The sequence below is a fragment of the Cynoglossus semilaevis genome, chromosome 10, assembly GCF_000523025.1.
Source record: "Cynoglossus semilaevis isolate Cse_v1.0 chromosome 10, Cse_v1.0, whole genome shotgun sequence".
Lineage (NCBI taxonomy): Eukaryota > Metazoa > Chordata > Actinopteri > Pleuronectiformes > Cynoglossidae > Cynoglossus > Cynoglossus semilaevis.
Window position 1 is genome coordinate 11,456,470 of NC_024316.1, and position 6,913 is coordinate 11,463,382.

The 6,913-nt window shown below is 39.3% G+C and overlaps 1 protein-coding gene across 1 annotated transcript in view; it reads right to left on the reverse strand.

Moving 5' to 3' along the window:
- The window catches only part of LOC103385032 (helicase ARIP4-like), a 45,359-nt gene that overhangs the window by 34,512 nt on the left and 3,934 nt on the right, over positions 1–6,913 (reverse strand). The gene's annotated exons all lie outside the window — the stretch shown is intronic.

Sequence of the window (6,913 nt, forward strand, 5' to 3'; positions counted from 1 at the left end):
CAGCAGCAGTAACAGTAACAGCAGCAGTAACAGCAGCAGTAACAGCAGCAGTAACAGCAGCAGCAACAGCAGCAGCAACAGCAGCAGCAGCAGCAGGAACATAACATGACTCACACAGGCTGAGAGAAAATGATCATAAAGTAAAAGGCTACCAGCATGGCCTTCATTATCAGCATGGTGTCGTAAAAGCAAAGTTTTGTTCCTTTCATGATATATCAGTGAAATTAGGTCACTTATGTAACTATGTCCGTGACGATTATTTAAAACAGCTACGAAGACATGCAGACCAGGACAATAAGAATAGTTCTGTAATAACAGCTACATTAAATCATGTAAATCATGGCCAAACTTTGGTAATTGTAGCCTCTGTGGTTTCACTACTTACAAATCAAAGGCTTTATATATTGTGAGCAGGGCGATCACGGCAGGGCTTTCTTTTTATCGCCTGCCAGTTCACCTTGCATAATGTTAAGCAGTGGATTACACAACAGGTACAGTAGCTGCAGCCAGCTGGAATCATTGGTCCGATGGGGCAGTTTTACAAGAGCTGTAAATCTCACAGTGTTCAGCTCCGTGGACTTGTTGCTCGTCTCAACAACAGCAACCAAGAACTCAGAGCCAAACTGAAACTCGCTGGTCTTCCCCGATACCCAGAAGGAACCTCAGGGAAATGTCATTTGCTACTCACCTGTAAATCAATTGAATACTGCATAGTGTAGTACAAGATGGCAGTGAGGTTGTACACAACACTGTATTCATCGCGAATGGAATGACATTTGTGGCTAAATCCAGAACAAGGGCCCTCACTGTCAAGAATCCTCTCAAGAGAGGGGAGGGTTCCTTTAAATGTTATTAGAGCTCAGATATGATCATCAAAAAAAGTTGCATAAAGTATAACAATGTTATATTAATATAATGTTTTAATAATGAACAGTAATTTTATGAACTTTTACAAAACATTTATAAACTGCCCAGTCAGTTTATAAACTGTCGGCTACAACAGCAGTCTCACATTAAAAAAAAAAAAAAAAAAAAAAAACTTTCTTTAGTTTTAAATTCTTGTACTTAACACATAACTCTCTTAAAAGTATCAGAATCACTGACACAGTATTGGACCACAGGGAAAGTGCTCAACCATAAACAGAAAACGAGCACAAGCAGTACTTGGATCAGTGATATGGTTATGTAACCTTACATGCCACAGTGTGGTTGCTGCCCATTCTGACTGTGAAATCTTTAGTCTTTTTTTACAACCAACACTAGTGTGTCAGTTTTATGTATCAGTTTTAAGTTAGCCATTCCAAACCAAACAGGCCAGATCAAATGATCACAGCGGTCATGGATGAACGGCACTCTGGGTAACAGTATATGGCAGAGGAAAGCAGGTCAGACACTTTAGGTAACTTTAGTCATGTAAATGACTGTTATATAACAAACACAACACTGCGTCTTGGCTTCTTTTAGACACAGAGTGGGTTAAACACTTTTCTAAAACATTTTCTCTCATGATGGAACCGACTTAATGGACATTAAAGGAACATCTGTAAAATACACACCATTATGGTTTTGATATATATATATATACACACACACATTTTATAATATTAGTTTATAGCTATAAATTTAAAGCTGGTGAACAGAGTAGGTTATAGATTAATTTCTTTTAAAACTCTGAATAATATCAGTATAAATCATTTATTGTCAAAAATGCTAGAAAACGTTTTTTTTTAACTCTAAAGGATCTTTAGAGTCAGAAAGGCTACTAATTCTCCAACCTTGTACAAGAAAACGGCAACTAGCGTTTTATCGTTTTTTATCCTTTTTTGTTTTTTTTAACTATTCCCTGAGGCATTGAAAATAATGAAAAGCTTCAGTTGTGTAAGGTTCATGAAGAGCTACTTGCTTGCATTAAGTTATGGGAAAGTTAAAAACTAGTCTAAAAGAAACAAGTCACTGTTCAGATCATTTTGATTGTCGTCAAACGTACAGAACAAACTGGTCCCTGTCTCTTCTACAGTTACACATTCTCTAAATAAATACATGAACCAGGCTGGAGAACCATAACTGCTGTTACCACAGTTACCACCATCTTTCCTGAGGTTAACATATCACATATCGTCTATGGGATGATCAAACGGCAGCCCTGTCTGCTTTTGTTTTAACAACATGCACACACTATTCACTACGCACGGACCCCCAGAAATAATAATAAAAAACAAACCGTATTTCCCCTTTTACCACAGTATCATCTTACCTTAGGAAACTTCCAACAACAGGCTGAAGATTCCGATTAACCAAGCAAAGACTTTGTGTCAGCATTACTTCTGAGTGGGCTGTCCAGAACGAGGAGCAATTTAAATGCAGTTGAATATGGAAACAATATGAAGAGGGCGGGGGAGGGGAGAAGTCTGGACTGTCTGGTGTCCTGAAAACACCCCCATGACCGAGGAGGGGGTGGGTATCCTTAAAGTTCTGGAGTAAGAAAATGAAAAAAAGACGTTAATCTGAACCAGAGAGAGGAGCAAAAACAGATGAGGCTACTGTGAGGGAAATGTTACGAAATGTTATGGTGCTAAAGATGATGTTCTTTTAACATCTGCCTGAAAACAGGGCTGAAAGTTTGACTTGATGTTCTCTCAGTGTTGTTAGAAATCCAGCCTTTTCTCTAAGCTAAAGGAGAACTGTGAAAAGAAAGAGTTCTTGATCTATTCAGGGAGGTTTGGTTAGTGGAATACGACAAATAAGTTATACAGTTTAATAACAAGATCCCACAGCCTTGTGTCATTCCGTCCTTCTGGACGGTGAAAACCGACCTCAGCTGCTCAACAGGGTGTGATCACTGTGCCCAGATTCTACTCTTCTTGATGTTCCATAAATCTTCATTAAGGGTCAGATCTAGATCACAGGCAGGACAGTGGAGCCATCACACACTATGGCTACAATGCCACACTCTGGTAACATCTGGTCTTGTTGTTAAATAAAGCTGAGTCTGTGATTGGAGCATTTGTCTCTGAAAGGTAAGCTACTGCTACAATGAAACTCTACATATGCCACCCGCAGTCCATGTCTACTGACTATCTTCAATACAACAAGAGCAGTAGTTTCCAAAGTGGAGGGTCTGACCCACTGGGTGGCACTATTTGTGCCGTATGGAGAAATTGCACATATTTGTAATTTTATTTCCTTTGTACCGTGGAAGTAGCGGTTTATTGGGATTACAGTAAATCAGTTTAGAGAAACTTTAAGCAATAGCTGGGAAAGTTTCAATAGGGGCACTAGTCCTATGTACATGGGCGGGCTCTGCAGAAAAAAGTTTGGGGGTCATTATTTTTGTCAAAAAAGTGAGAAATGAGACCTTTAATAATATATAATAAAAAAAACCAAGATCACAGACGCAACTTCAAATGTGTAGCAACAATCCAGCCCAACTGAAGCTACATCATACCTGGTTTCAACATTCGTGATATTGACCCCATTTTTCTTACTGTGGAAAAATTAAAGCACAGGACATGAAAGTTGTGGCTTTCGTGGTATAATTTGTTCTTTGGTACAGAAATGGAAGATGTCCTACTTCCATCATGTAGTTACTGCCTGAAAGCTTCGCTGATAGAGGGAGGATTAGAGAGAGGGAGAGAGAGAGAGAGGAAGGGACACAGAGAGTGAGACAAGTAGAAAACCCTACAAATGATAAAGAAGGCCAGCACCAAGACAGCTGCTTGCATAAGCCTCCTTACATAAGGGCTGCCTAATAATGCCACTCTTCAACCAACTAGAAGTGTGTGTTATACAAGAAATACCAAGATGGACGACCAATGTACACACACACCAAAAACACACCGTTATCATCTCATACCAAGATACTCATTTCTACATCTTGGCAAAGCTATAAAACAAAACAAAAAATGTTTCTAGAGAAACTATTTAAAATGTGAAACTTATCATAGAAAATTAGGACACTCAACACTGGCCCCAGGTAAGAAGGAGGAAAGCAAAGACGGGACGCAGAGTCATTATTTTGATTGATATCAAGACCAGACCAGAGGGTTTAATATAAATGCCATTAAGTGTTAGAAAAAAATCAAAACCAGGGACTTTGAAACTATGTGTCAAGTTTTTACTTGATCTTAAGTAGATTTATTATAATATACAGTACTGGTGTTGTGGTATTTATTTGCACGTACTGCGTAATGTAGAGTATAAATATTTATCATTTAAACTCCACTGTGACATAAACCTGTTGGTCATTTAAAATTCACTGCTGTGATTATGATGTTAATGTAAATGTCCCACCACGGAGACGAGTCCAGACGAAATCCATAAACTCTCTGTACAGCACTGTGTCATATCAACAGCAATACAAGATTTAAAAACTGCTGGGCACCAGTGGTGGACGTACTTCATGTACACAGATGAGTTATTAAGATATTTTGGACCTAAATATAAATTATTGTGCTATATACCTGGAGAGGTAGATCTTTTCATAGTTGAATTAACGGTTTTATTGTTATTAATTTTTGTGTGTAACCTTTATGACCTACAATTGACAGCAACTTTAATATGCTGTGATCAGTGTTGTTCTGTGCAGTGGTGAACATGTAGCAACATAGACACACAGGTAATCAATAAAACATGAATGATGGCAGATCTAGGATCAGTGGGGGAGGGATCTTCAGTCAGGGAAGCACAGTGAGCTTTGATTGGACACTGGTGATGGTTGTCAGCCAATCAGTCTGCGTTAAGCAGGGTCATTGGGTTCAGTGAGGGTTCACTGGGGGACGGTATAGGGGAAGGGTCTCCATGGCTAAACCATTGCTGCAGGAAAGCAGCTTATTGTGCTACTGGGGGAAAAGTCAATGACAGAAAAAAAAATCAAGTTCTCCATTATTTCTGGGATAAAAATGATTAACAATGCTAATTGTGCACTTTGGTGCTGGAGATTGAGACGTATGTATGTACTTTGGTGCCAAAATAAAACAGAAAAACATTTTTTACTGTGAAAACCACATTTGGCAAAGACTCCTGTCACTGTTCTCTCCTGGAATTCATTATGTTCTATTGTCAAAAGATCACCTTTTCAACAGTCAATTTGTCAGGAAACGTATTATTAGAGAAGAAAAAAAACATTAAAGGTTTGAACTGACAGCATTTGTCCTTTTCTTAGGTTTGTAAGAGAAAAATGATTCACAGAGAAGAAGATGCTTCATCCTTCCTTCAAACAGTTTTGGGTTTGTTCTAAACTGCACTGAAACAAAAACATCAACATTTCTTTTATTATAGAAATACTACCTGAGTTAAAAAAAAAGAACATAAGTCTAAAGAGGCGCTCAATGATCCATAAGTACTGTATGAGTATGTATGAGGAGTAGGAGGGACAACCAGAGGTCAGGGACCACCGTCTGTATACACACAAGTAAACAGTTGTGTTCAAATGCACAGAGGAGCAGCCATGACAGGGAGGTGGGGGGATGGGGGGGGAGTGACCTGGCCTATCAGGGGCCACTGCAGTGAAGGACAGACATACACAGATACACAGACTTATGCATTACATAACCCTCAGACAGAGCTGCTCAAAAACACACTTAAAGTGTATTTGTTCTGATGGAAGATAAACAACCATCGACTGTATGTCTGGGCTGTGCTGATACTTCATAGAAAGGTACACACTAATGTTCTCCTACTCTTTACTTACATAAACCCCAGCCTTCAAATGAACGGCAGACTATAAATGCAATTACAATGTACTCCTAACATTCCAGTTTGACTACAATATTACTGCTCTGTGATAAACATTAATGTCAGGTCAAGCCATGTCAAGGTCTATTTATAAAGCACATGCTAAAACAACTTAACCTGAGCTGTACAGATGCTGAAAGTACAAAGTTCCAATCCCACCATTAAATGATGCTGAGAATAACAAGTATCAGCCATATAAAATAAAAACACAAAAGCTTTGGAAATATCTTAGTGATAACAGCACATGAAACACAAGACAAGTCAAAATCAGAACTGTGCCTAGATAACCTGCCAAGCTGGTTTTCAGTGTTTGAAAAGGATTTACGCATCTGGGCAGCTCTAACCTGACAGGGTGCTCCCCTGGTGGTCAAAGAGTTTAGGGGCCACCACGGAGAGAGCTCTGTCTTCTCGAGTTCGGATCCGGACTCAACGAAGGATCTGGGACGAGTCTTGGTCTCTAATATTTATAATTATAATAACAGCTTTTTATTATAGGCAAGTATCTAGTGCAGGCCAACAGTCTCCATCCACTACTGTTAGTAGTTGACACACTGTACTGCATGTTTGATTGACACGGCCACCTGTGCTCATATGTTGTGTATATTCACGTCCTCCCCTCTCATTGACCGATGTGATCACATCTTATGTCCAATTGTCATCAATGTGCACGAATGTCACACAGGTCAGCAGTCCTCCACCCTCCCTCCCTCTGTCAACTCCGTGCTGTTCTGTTCCTGCTCTTAGCCGCCCACTGAGCTCATTAGCAGGAGCAGACTAACGGATAAAAACCAGGGCGTCACAGATGATGAACACAGGTTACATCTTTGCAGATGTAACCTGATAGTAAGTGGGTTGACACACGTTTGCATTTGCAAATGATATACTTAAGTGGATGAATACTCACGCCTAGTGGTGACAGCCTTCTGGAAAGATGCAGTTACTACATCTGTTGGCCTTTTCCAGCACATCTGACACGTCTCAGTTCTTGTCTGACAGAACGATATGAGCAACAATCCTGCACATCTACACAACATGTCTGGAGCTCCACTCAAACACCACTTCATTTGAAATGTAAAGCTCTGCAATGGTTTTTAGGGGATATATATATATATATATATATATATATATATATATATATATATAGTTTCTTAAAATTTACATAATACTGTAGAGACTAAAA